Source organism: Cervus canadensis, chromosome 31 (genome assembly GCF_019320065.1).
Source record: "Cervus canadensis isolate Bull #8, Minnesota chromosome 31, ASM1932006v1, whole genome shotgun sequence".
Taxonomy (NCBI): Eukaryota; Metazoa; Chordata; class Mammalia; order Artiodactyla; family Cervidae; genus Cervus; species Cervus canadensis.
This window is the reverse complement of record NC_057416.1, coordinates 24,277,172-24,289,971: the sequence shown is the minus strand read 5'-3', so window position 1 is coordinate 24,289,971 and position 12,800 is coordinate 24,277,172. Positions and strand designations below refer to the sequence as shown.

At 41.9% G+C, this 12,800-nt stretch overlaps 1 long non-coding RNA gene across 1 annotated transcript in view; it reads left to right on the top strand.

Moving 5' to 3' along the window:
* The first annotated feature begins 633 nt into the window (after positions 1 to 633).
* Positions 634 to 12,800, top strand: part of LOC122432440 — a 90,834-nt gene continuing 78,667 nt past the window's right edge. The window contains exon 1 of the long non-coding RNA XR_006266824.1: positions 634 to 690. This is a non-coding gene — a long non-coding RNA (uncharacterized LOC122432440). The remainder of the gene's footprint in view (positions 691 to 12,800) is intronic.

Below are 12,800 nucleotides of genomic sequence, written 5' to 3'. Positions count from 1 at the left end.
TAGGAAAAAGATGGAGAGCGGGAGAAAGGTGAGGGATGACTGGAAAGTTGCAGAATTTCCCCACCCACTCCCACATGGAGCCTTCTCTACTGTTTTATTTTTAATATTAAAGCTATATTTTGTAAAAACATTCAAAAAAGTTTTATTGGAAAGTGATTACTTACCAAATAAACACATGAGTACCTCCCTCATATATCAGATATCCCCACTTGTGTGATGCTGAGAGCTGGTGAGACACTTATTAAAGTAAGTGGCTTTGGGTAGTGGCCCTAGACCCACCTCTCCTCTTGCATTTTTGGAGAAAGAGTAGTATTCAAGAGATCAGGCTCTTGACATCACTGAAGTTTGGCTTGAATCTCAGCTCTTCTGTTTATTAGCTGTGTCACCTGGAGAAGTCACTTTACCTTTCAGGCAGAAAAACAGTGGGGGCTACCTGCCTGATGCATGCAAAACAGCAAAGTAAATCTGCATTGTTTGGGTTAATTCAGTGGAACACTGTAAAGAATTTGTTGTATGTTTTATAATTTTCCAGGCAACTATAGTAGCATTATCTTATTTGATTCCCAAACAATCAAATAGGTGAAGAAAGTATTTATCCTTCTTATTTTATAGGATAAACTATTGGTTTGGCCAGAAGGTTCGTTTGGGCCATTACAAGTGTCTCCTCAGAACACCTTGCATAGGAAACAGGTAGACATTTCACATCTTGTCTTGGTTTGCCTCTGTGACTTTCTTGGATGGAAGTTCTTTCCTTCTGGATTCAGGGTGTTTGACTTGATTGTGTCTGTGTTGAGTGAAAGCTGCCATGTTCCCCCGGTGCTAATGTCTGCTCTAGACTCAGAGGCGTGTTTCTCTCTGGTTTAGGCCTATAGACCAGCTTGGGAATAAGGGCAGCACTATAGGCTCCATGTTTGTGTTCCCTTTATAGTCACCTGTTGAAAACTTACTCCCCGTGTGATGGTATTAGGAGGTGAGACCTTTAGGAGTGGATTCCCAGGAGGCACTAGTGGTAAAGAACCTGCCTGCCAGTGCAAGAGACATAAGAGATATGGGTTCGATCCCTGGGTTGGGAAGATCCCCTGGAGAAGGGCGTGGCAACCCACTCCAGTATTCATGCCCGGAGAATCCCATGGACAGAGGAGCCTGGCGGGCTATGGTCCATAGGGTTGCAGAGAGCCGGACACGACTGAAGTGACTTAGCATGCATGCACGTAGTTATGAGGGTGGAACCCTCCTGAATGGATTCGTGTCCTTATAAAACAGGCCTCAGAGAGTTCCCTTGCCACTTCCACCATGTGCAGTTGTAGTAAGAAGATGACCATCTGTGAACCGGAAATCAAGTCCTCACCAGATGCTGAATCTGCTGGCCCCTTGGTCTTGGACTTACCAACGGTCGGAACTGTGAAACATAAATTTATGTTCTTTGTAAACCACTCAATCTTTGGTATCTTTGTTAGAGCTGCCAGAACTAAGAGAGGAAGCATAAGAAAACTTTAGAATTAATTTTCTGGAGGTAGAATTGTAGCCAAAGGAAAATGTGTTGAAGTGGGAAAATGTCAGTGGCTTTTTTGGTGGTGGTCATATTTGAGTTACCTAGGGAAAAAAAAAAAGAGTAAGAATTTGGGGGGGTGTATCATGCTTTAATTGGAGCCTTTGAGACAGACCTACCTGAATTTTCCTAAGCAGAGAGAAAAAAAAAAAACCAAACACCCTCTGTTTTCAGAGTGAAGGGAAAGGAGAAAAGGCTGAATTAGCATCTCATTCCATCTACCATCCTTTAAGCATTTTTTTGTCAAGCATCTGCAAGTTGACATAACGTTGATCTGTTCAATCTGGTTCTAAATTGTTCTGTTAAATGCTAGACAACTTTTGTCGCAGAAGCTGTCCCCCCTCCTTGAGAATGATTGTCTATAATTAAGGAGGAAACTGGGAAATAATGACAGGGTTCTATTTGCCTTTCTAATGGCTTTCTCATTAAGTATGTCTGAAAAAGCTACGGAGATGTTGATTCCCCACGTAACCAGAAGAAGTCAGCCATTATATAATTACCTCTTTTTAAAGACTACAAAAAGAAATGTATGAGAAATGCTTTCAGTGGGCTGAAGACACCATGGAGCACAAAGGAAAAGCATTTCACTCCAACAATGAAAAGCAGTGAATCAAATTAGTCGTTAAAAAAATGTCTTTCCCAGCAACTTGGAGGTGTCAATGGCATGGCCGTGGGAGGTATGATTGGGGATGGAAGATGAGGTCAGCAAAGAGAGGAAGGGGAAGAGGGCAGTGGGGCTGGGAGTGGTATAATGGCACTTGTGCCTTTTAATTAAGTCCTAGCTTACAAAAAGAATCCTTATGTGTCTTTTCTCTTTTGGAGAACTCCAGGATGTTCACAGGCTGAAACTTGCTTCAGATCCCTGGTGATGTCACTGCTGTTAGTCACATGTATTGGGAAGGGGTGAGGTCCATGTTCTAAATGCCCGAATTTTCAGCTACCAACTGATTACTATTCTGGGTGCCTGAAGGATTGAGATAAATATGTGGCAGGTTGGGCTTCCTTCTGCCTTCATTGTCTTCTTTCCTTTTCTCCTTCCCTCCTCCCCAGGAGAATAAAAAGAGAAGCATTGTTAGTATAATTATCCACTGAAGTTACTCAGTGCAAGGTGACCAATATGAGCAAGACCAAAATTTGCTTGCCTCGTTGATGTTTTATTCTGCAAAATCTGAGGGGTGGAAATGCCTCTATAAGCCAGAGGTTATTTGGGGCCAAGGCCACAGGCTATGAATGGCTGGGAATTAATTTCCAAATTCTGCTATTATTTCCTCTCTGGTGATCTGGGTCCCTCCTCTTCAGATCTCCTTTCCCCTGGACCCCATTATGGTCCTTTCAGGTTGGGTGTGAGTTCCTGCTGAGAAAAGGAGAGCTGACCCAGGAGAACTTTTGGGCTACTCCAGGAAAATTTTGCTCCCCTCTTTGGCAGTCCAGTTTGTTCTTGGAGTCCATCTTATGCTGTAGTTATCTAAGAGTTGCTCCTCCTTGAAGGTAGGTTGATGAGCAGGGTGCAGAAAGACTTGAAGTGAGCTGAAGAAGTGATGTGTGTGGCCAATAATTGCCTTGAAGCGTCCCTTTAACACCTCAGATCACGCTGTGGGTCTGAAAAGAGCCTGGACTGGAAGACCTGGATGGTAGTACTGGGATGAGCCATTTAACCTCTTCAAATCTCAGTTTCTTTGTCCATAAAATTTCTTGTAGTTAAAAGTAGTTGGCATGAAAAAAAATAGTTTGCATAAATTAACTTTTTTTAGTCTCACAATAATGGGATATTAGCATCAGAAGAAACCACTATCAGTTTGAACATTACTGGGATTAGAAGTATACTGTCTCACAAGTGAGACATTTTGGTTTTCTTTTTTTTTTTTTTCACAACTCCAGCTGATGGCAAAATGTGCATCCTGGTCTAATTCCTGTCGTGATGGTTAATTTTGTATGTCAACCTGACTCAGTCATAGTACCTTGATGTTTCATCCTGCACCAGTCTAGATGTTGCTGTCAAGGCATCTTTTAGGTGAAATTAACATTTAAACTGGTAGACTGTGAGTAATGCAGATTACCCTCTGGGTGGGCCTCATCCAATCAGTTGAAGGCCTAAAAAAAATACAGAATGAGATCCCTGGAGGAAGAGGGATTTCTGCCTTCAGACTATCTCCAGACTGAAGCTGCAACACCAACTCTTCCCTAGGTCTCCAACTTTCTGGCCTACCCTGCAGATTCTGGACTCACCAGCCTTTACAATGGCATCCTTAAAATCTCTCTCTTTCTCTCATATCAGGCCTTCAAATATTTGAAGAGTCTTTTTATCACCCCGTGTTACTTTGGATCCCGAGAATGGGCAGATGGTTGGAGAGTTCTTTCGGGGGCAGAGACAAAATGGGATGAGACGGAAGCAAAAATAAAGAATGCCAAGTACTGAAGGGGCTAGCCCAGAGTTGTGCACCTACCAGATCCTGCTTAAAGAAGAGTTGTTAGGATGAGTCAAGAGACACCAGACCAGGAAAGACACTCATCCCCGCCAGTGTCCTCTACATTTGTAGAACGTGTTGGGCTATCACAATATTTGCTTTCACGCTTGGGAGATAATTGGCACTTAGCTCTTGCAACAGCAGCAGTAGGGGAGTAAAAAGCCAGGAAGAAGAGGATAGGTCTGGTTCATCTGCGAGATCCAGCGCGTGCTTATGTGAGTGACAAGCAGCAGCTCCGGGATGGCTCAGCGCCTGGACATCTGTTGTCACTCTGTCTGCTAGCTGTGCTTTCTTCCTTAAGCATGAATGAGGGTGACTGAGGGGGAACTGGGAAATCTTGGCAGTGTGGGAGCCAAGGACAGCGCCCCTGAAATCTGCCTGCGGGCTCATTCTCTGTCTGGGAGCTTACTGTGAATGCTCGTACCAGGGGTGGGAAATGTGGCTAATTTTTGCTTGAGCTTCCCTAGGGGCTCCCCCTGCCCCTACTCTGCATGTGGTACCAACGCTTTGAGAATATCACAGAACAGCAATTAAATAAAAAGTCTTACAAGTCCACAGCCCAAGCACAACTGCTTTTGGTTTTTTAAGTTTTTAATCCACCTGCAGTGTAATACACTTTAGTGTAATTATAATCAGTGAATGAATAGAATTTTGTATTGTGTATTTTTTTTCATGTAACACTTTTATGATAAACATGTTCTTTTATTGTTTCTGTTCATCAGTGCTGTTTTAGAGCTGTGGTATTATGGTATTTCAGAGCTAATGTGCCATGGTTAAGTTAAATAACCATCCTTCATTGTTAAACATGTCTAATACTTGTTACAGAAACACCCTGCAGTGAGTGTCTTTTTGTGTATAGCTTTTTCCTTCTTTTTAATAACTTCCTTCAGCATTTCCAGAGAAGGAATCTTAAGAGATGTATTTTTGTTTTGCTACGTATTGCTGTATTATGTTGCATTATACCAAGACAAATTGTATATATATTATTTGTATTGGTATAAATTGCAAAAACAATGTGCAAATGTGTGTCATATTTGCCAGAGTGTTGCCAGATAGGATGTTAATTATAATGAATATAAAGTGACATCGTAGTGTTTTCATTTTATTAACAAAGGTAACCATTTTCCATACATTACTTACCAATTACATTTCTTCTTGTGTGTATTGCCTGCTTGTGTCCATGGAGGTATTGATTTTCACAAATTCACTTACAATTCATTTAATCTAATTTAAATGAGCTCTTTACATATTAGTCATATTAATAGAAATATCCCTCTAGTGTGTTCTCCTTATCTTTATTATTTCTTTTTGCATAATGATTGAAATTTTTCTAATTCTTAATAGGCTTTCCAATTCTTTATTGTCTTATAAGAAAAACCCTTTAATCAATCAGGTGTTGCCTTGTTCTTATTTTTTGTTTTCGTCTGCCATTTGAACTTGGTGAAATATTACCTAACTTGTGAGAATGTTTTAATATTCAAGGTTAGTTCTGATTCAAAACGGTTCCGGTTACCCTCAACTGAATCAACCAACAAAGTTCAAAAATAAACTTTGGCTCATTTTATTATTCAGAATATGCGATTAATAGTTCAGTTTCTGGACTCTTAAAGTATGATTCATTCTCATTTTTTTTTGTTACACAGAGTGCTTGAAGCTTTTGAATGATTTTAGTATCTTTCATGTATGCTCCATCTGTATCCTCTACCGGGGTGGGGGAAGTAGCTTTTGAAGGCAGGGTCCATGTGCTCCATTTACGTGATGTTAAGTCCTTCCCATCCAGCCTGGGTAATTTCCAGCTGTGTCGCCTGGACTGCCCTTTGCTCTAGATACTGTCTGGGTCAAGGTCTCTCACTAGCCACTGAGCAACTATGCCTTAGGGTTGGTGTGTGGCTTGCCTCCCTCCCACGTGGCAGCTGTGAGTTCGGACAGGGACTCAGCCCCAGTTTGGTGGGCTTGTATTTGGCCCACCTCTGCTCTGCTTGGTTAAGGCCAAGGCTCTGCTGTTCACAGCAAAGACTGTGGTTCACATGCAAAATGGGCTCCAGAATGGAAGCTTGGAAAGCATTGCTGTATAGAGTGCTTGGCTCACAGTGGCTTTTTAGTAAGTGATGTTCACTCATTTGTCAACAATCTGGAGAGTCTTTCTTGTCTCAGACCTTCTTAGAACCCAGTGCCGAGGGGACAGAGTAAGACAGCAGATGTGGCCTCAGCTGAGAGCAGGGGTTCTGTAGTTCACGTTAAAATGTGCAGAGACAGTAGTAAGCAGTGTCCAGCTGGGAATTCAGCTTGAATCTTGAGTGAGTGCCTAATATCTGGGGGGTGAAGACGGAACCTCGGGATTCTTGGGGGTCAAATGAGTCATGGATGGTATGTTGCTAAGTCACTGATTGAGTGGGAAATGGAGAAGAGGAAGATCTAGAAGAAGCAGGATTCTAGGCACTGCGGGGAGGAGGGCTCTACCAGCAGGGGTGAGGCTGTGAACTGGTACCCATATAAACAGTCTGTGTTCAGAAATAATCTGACCTCCAGCAGGGAGGAGGCCAGGAAATCGGGAGGAGCCCAGGAACTTGACAGAAGTAGAGTCAGTTGAGCTAGAAGCCCCTGGAGAGGGTTAGAGGGCAAACTGGTGCTCCTGGCAGCTCCCCAAGGATTTCTGGAGAGTTGGGCCAGAATCACCTGTGTGGGGTCTTGCTTGCTTCTCTGCCAGGCTGTCTTGTTGATCTGTTCCATTGAATTTGGGGGCAAAGACTCAGATGCAGACTCCTGGAGGAGTGTTTCAGCTCCGGGGTTTATTGAGGAAGCTTCAAGACCCGCCCTTCTTCCCAGACAGGGTTATATGTCCGTTCTGTGTACTCTGTGTAGATTTCTAACATGGCTTTTACATTTTTTAATCATCATCATCATGATTCTGTTCTCAAAACAATGTTTATCTATGTACTAACTCTAACTCCAAGAAGAAAACCCCAGAAAAGTGATACAGCAAATACCCATGTATTTGCCTGCTGTCTGGATTTACTAAATGTTAATATTCTTCTTATTTTTTTTTTTTATTATTGGAGTGTAATTTTTTTACAGTGTTGTGTTAGTATCTGCTGTACACTTGTTAAGTCTTATAAAGAGATAAAATTTTAGAGATATAGCAAAAGTTCCACCTCTCCATCACATCCCCTTTCCATGTTCTTTGGACAGAGGTAAACACATAAAGATTCACCATTTTTAGGACACGTGTCTCTGGAGTGTGTGTTCTTGGAGGGTAGCACCATATCTCATTCATCTTGAATCTTTAGCTTATAGAAGTGCCTGACCGTTGACACAAGCTAGAGATAACTAAATATGGAAGGAATGAATGAATGGCAGAAATTGTTCATTATTATTATTATTAATCCTTCACTGTACCTAATGTGTGTGTGCTCAAGTTGGTCCAACTCTTTGTGACCCCACGGACTGTAGCCTGCCAGGCTTCTCTGTCCATGGGATTTCCCAGGCAAGAATGCTAGAGTGGGTTGCCATTTCCTTCTCTAGGGGATCTTCCCGACCCAAGGATCAAACCTGTGTCTCCTGCATTGGCGGGCGGGTTCTTCACTGCTGAGCCATTGGGGCTCTGTAAATGTGTGATGAGTTAGGGAATTAAAAAAAAATCTTGATCTCTTACTGAGAATAATTTCCCCAGTTTTATCACGTTCCTTTCTCCTTTGTGTTGGCTCGTGGAGCATATTTGCCTCTAACTTTTACAAAAAGATAATGTTTGGGCATCTTTAGGGTTTGTAAATAGGTGACCAGAAGCATGAGCTGCCTTGAGGAACTTACATTGTATATAAAGACCAACTTGATTTCCTCAGAATTAATTTCAGATGCAGAAGAGAAAAGAGGGAAAAGGAAAGTATGTGTGAAAGCATTGATGCATCAAGGAAGAAATCAACTAAATTAATGTCATTAGAAACTGCATTTAATTTGAGTGGAAAATATTCTAGGCCATCATATAATCTCTTGTCTGGAAATGCTAGTCCCAATAAATTGATACCTACGGATGTGGAAACACACCCACCCACCCACCCATACACACACATCCTCTGTTTACATCCTCTGTGTCTCTCCTATAGTCTGTGGCTCCATGAATTCTCCTGGGGACTTTTAATGTCTGGGCTATATAGTGTAGACAAACTAGAATTCTAACTTTTTTTTTTTTTCCTCTTCATGATAAGTTAATTCAACTAACCACTCGACAATACACATTTTTCTGTGGGACACTGGCGGTCTCTCCCATGCTTCCGTGTCTTAACCACCTGTTTTCTTGGTTGAAGGATATTGATGTTTCCATACAGATTTGGAGCAAAAAGGCTTGGTTTTATTCATTTTCCGCTCTGAAAGAGTGACGCTTTTCAAAATGAACACACTGAACAGCAAATTATCATCCCATTAAATGCGTAAAATTATAGACAGCTGAGCCAAACCTGTTACCGTCCCCTTTCCTTGGATACAGTCTAACAAGCCAGCTACAAATTCCACATGATCAATTTGCTTAGCTCTGATGGTAATTTACAAAACGCAGTGTTTTGCTTCAAAGCCATTGAGAGCAGTCTTGAATGATAGGCTATGGTTTAGGCACTCTTAGCTATGAAGCCTTCTGCTTAGGCTCTTGTGTTTTTCATGGCTTTGGTGTCCATCCCCGGCAGTTTTTGGTATCAAAAAGAAGTCCTCCACTGTTGGGTTCCACTCCCCATACTGTTTTCACACTTAACTATTCATACAACCTCTCTCCTTGTGAAATGCAACTGTTGTCTGGTATATTTTTGCACAGTATAAAGTGACCGTGAGCGGTGGGGGTATGTAGTAGTATCCATTAACTCATCCAACACTTAATTCCATTAATCCATAATTCCATTATCCATTCATTAATTCATCCAACATTTACTGGGAACCATTCTAGGAGTTGTGTGGAATTCTAGTGGTTCACTATTCTAGGAACTGTGCCAAGTACTAAGGGTTAAAAGATGAATAAGAGACAACTATTGCTCGCAAAGAACTCAGAGTCTAGCAGAAAAGGGAGATGCATATATCTAATAAAAAAGGGAAATAAAAGCGTGATAGTCTGTAACAGAAACAGAGATAAGGTGTCAGCAGTGGGTCTATAGTGATCAAGAAACTTCTGAAGAACATAAGAAGCCCTTCCAATAACCATGTTTCCTCCATCCTCACGGTCAATAGGGTTGTGTATTAATTGTCTGTAAGGGTTAAATGAGTGTCCATTCATGATGGAAAGGATTTCCAGGAATTCCAGTTTCCCGGTATTCCCTCCATGCTACTGTTACTGAGTCCAAGTTTGTACTGCTCACTGCACAACAGGCCAATAAATCAAGAGATGAGCTCTTGGGGCAAGGAATGGAAACTTTACTCAGAAAGTCAGTCGACTGAGAAGATAGTGGACTAGCGTCCCCAAGAACCATGTTACCCGGGTTAGCATTCAGATTTCTTTTATACTAAAAGGTGTGTCTGCTTGTCGCAAACTTCTTGCTGCTGGCACCCTTTGTTGTTGTAGCTGTCCAGGTAGATGTGATCACAGTGTTCCTATAAACCTTTAACAAGACAATTGTTATTTTCTGTTCTGCAACTTTCTTTTTCTGTATCAGTGGAAAAGTGTTATACTTTACAGGTCAGAGCCTTGAGAGTGGATTATCATGTATATTTCGGGGCTATTGGCAACGTCCTTTATAAAAGGTGTGGAGCCAGCATGACTCAGCCCAGGCAACAGATCATGAATGTTACAGCTAAAGGGATAGAGCCGATATATGAAGTCAGGCGTGTTCTTTTCTGTTAGGTTACCCCCAGCATAGTACTCTCCAGTAAACTGGATTTCCTCATTATTTCCAAGTACACATTACTTATGCTCATGTTATTTCCTCTTCTCGGAATTCCTCCTCCCTGTTGCTTTGTTTAGAAGTCTTACAGGTACATCAAGGCTGGCCCACTTTGCTCTAAGCTCCTGGAGCACTTGATACTATTCTTAAGAGTATGGAGCATATGACCTTGTTTGAGTGTTTTAGGTCCTTCTAAGTCTGTATAGCAGACTGTGAGCTTCCCAGGGGCTCATAGTCCCTTGAAGATCATGAAGTGCCCTATGCAATTTTCAACAACTTCTTGGTTACTGTAGTTAGACAAAGCTGTGGTTTTTCCACTAGTCATGTACAGATGTGAGAGTTGGACCGTAAAGAAGACTGAGTGCCAAAGAATTGATGCTTTTGAACTGTGGTGCAGGAGAAGACTCTTGAGAGTCCTTTTGACAGCAAGGAGATCTAACCAGTCAAGCCTGAAGGAAATCAACCCTGAATATTCATAGGAAGGACTGATACTGAAGCCGAGGCACCAATATTTTGGCCACCTGGTGTGAAGAGGCAACTCACTGGAAAAGATCCTGATGCTGGGAAAGACTGAAGGCAGGAGGAGAAGGGGTAACAAAGGATGAGATGGTTGGATGGCATCACTGACACAATGGACATGAATTTGAGCAAGCTCCAGGAGATAATGAAGGACAGGGAAGCCTGGTGTGCTGCAGGCCATGGGGTTGGAGTTGGACAAAGAGTTGGACGTGACTTGATGACTGAACAACAGCAACAACTTGCTTACTGACTAGGAACGTTTTGATACCAAGGAGAGAAAATTCAGTTTAGATTTTCTTGGCTGAGCTGTTATCAGGAAATCCCCCAGACTCAGTTTGAATCTCATCACCCTTAAAGTGAGGAATATTTACAAACCTAATAACAAAATTTTGCTGTCTGGAGACATGACCCGAAGGGAAATCAAAAAGCTTGCTATCTGTGTGTGTGTGTGTTTTAGTACAGAAATATTCCAGTTAATTTTATGCCAAGCCAGAAATAAAAAGCCTCTTCTGAGAAAAGGGGCCCCTGCCTCCAACCAGAGGTGTTGACTCATAGATCTAAAGTCATACGCATTGCCTTGGAATTTGCTTGTCATTAGCTTAGGTTGTACAGCTGTGGCAGGAGGGTCATTGTATCAGCCAACGAGGGATTCTGTTCTTGCAAGTTGGCCTGAGAAGCTGGTTGATGGAGGCAGGATCCTTCATCATATAGATCCTCGATGTGATCTTGATTGTGATCTTGTTGGGGGTCACAGGATCCAGGTCCCTGATACCACACAAGGATTTGGTAACCTTCCTCTAAGTTGGTATTTTCGTAGTTAGTGTAGTAATGATGTTTGATAAATCAAAACAAGGAGTCAGTTGTGGAACTGAAAGGGAACATACATCATGCATGTCATTTTAGTTTCAGACTTACAATTTAACAGAAGAAAAGACAAAGAACATGCATATTGCAAAAGCATGAAAGTGAAGAATAGACATTGATGATTCTATATGGCTTTGATGCCTTGCACTTTGCTCCTGGCTAAGCCAGATGGTCACTTAAGTCACTGAGGGCTGGGTGCCTGTGCACATCAACCAGGGACCGTCTGCATCTGATCCTAGGATGATGTTGGAATCCATAGATAGTCCCAGATCCGAGGAAACCAAAGGAATCACAGCACAGAAATGGGTTCAAGAGCTTGCAGAAATCCTTGGTTGACTTTATTGGCCTTTCTAGGGCATATCTAAGAGTTGGGATAGATGTAGGTGAGACCAATGCCTGGGTGTCAGCAGCAATAATAGGTGGTAATACTGGCCATGTCAGGTTTGAATTATCTGATAACCAGATTGTAGGATGATGATCCTGGTCCTAGTTGGAGACATCTGCAAGGTTAGAACAAAAGTCCATTGATGTAAGGGCCAAAGCACGGGGTCCAGGATTCCAGGCAAGGAGGTTAAGAGAGAGAGTCTAGGTCAACACCTAGAAAGAGCCTTCCAAGGTTTCACTGAAGTGGTGAGGTTTAGCACAGTTTTGGAAGAGAGAAGGAATATATCTTTATCAAGAGGGTGGGTGCATGTGAAGGAAAATGGCAGATGATTCCTGTCTTCTGAGTGAGAAGACTAGTCCAGGATGTGTCCGGTGCTTCTGCAGTAAACATCTTTGGCGCAAGCAGTTCCCTGGCACAACTGATTTTGCTGTAAAGGGTCAAATAACTGGTTGACATTTACATTACATTACATTTACATTACAGTAGAAAACGATAGCATATCAGTTTGCAAATCTTCCTGTGAGGTAATTTAAGTCAGGCTCTGTTAATTTATTATTTTATTTTTTTAACATTTTCAAAAAACTTAGGAATCATGCAGCTATTTTCTCTTGGGGGGATAGGAGGAGCTTGATACTTCTTTTGCCTCCAACTTCCAATATTTTTGTGAGAAATTGGGTGAAGATGGCATGAGATAACAAGCTGTCATGTCTAAATTAGCTAAAGAATCAATCATTAATGCTCTCCAAGATTGTTGTGAAGTGGTAGCTGTCAATTTTTTTATTTGCAATAACTTGGTCAACTTTTAGTTTTGATGATTGGAAGAGATGACTTGTGTTCCCCAAAGGATTTGCAAAAACTGGTATGTTACTTTCTGGCACGATGTGACTATCAACCAGTTATTTTATATTTTATGGCAAGAAGGCCATATGGCCAACTAGTTGTGTGGTGAAACTGCTTGAGGCAAAGATGTTTATTCAAAAATACCTAGAATTGGTCCAGGATGTTGGTCTTTCTTTCCAGGAGATCGGAGCATTAACCCCTGACTACCTGGAAGCCAATGGATGAGAGTGGCATTGTCATACTAATAACTGGGCATCCATTTCTCATTTCAGGACCACTGTTGGAACTATCTATTTGTCTTCCTTGGCAGTCAGCAAGAGTTG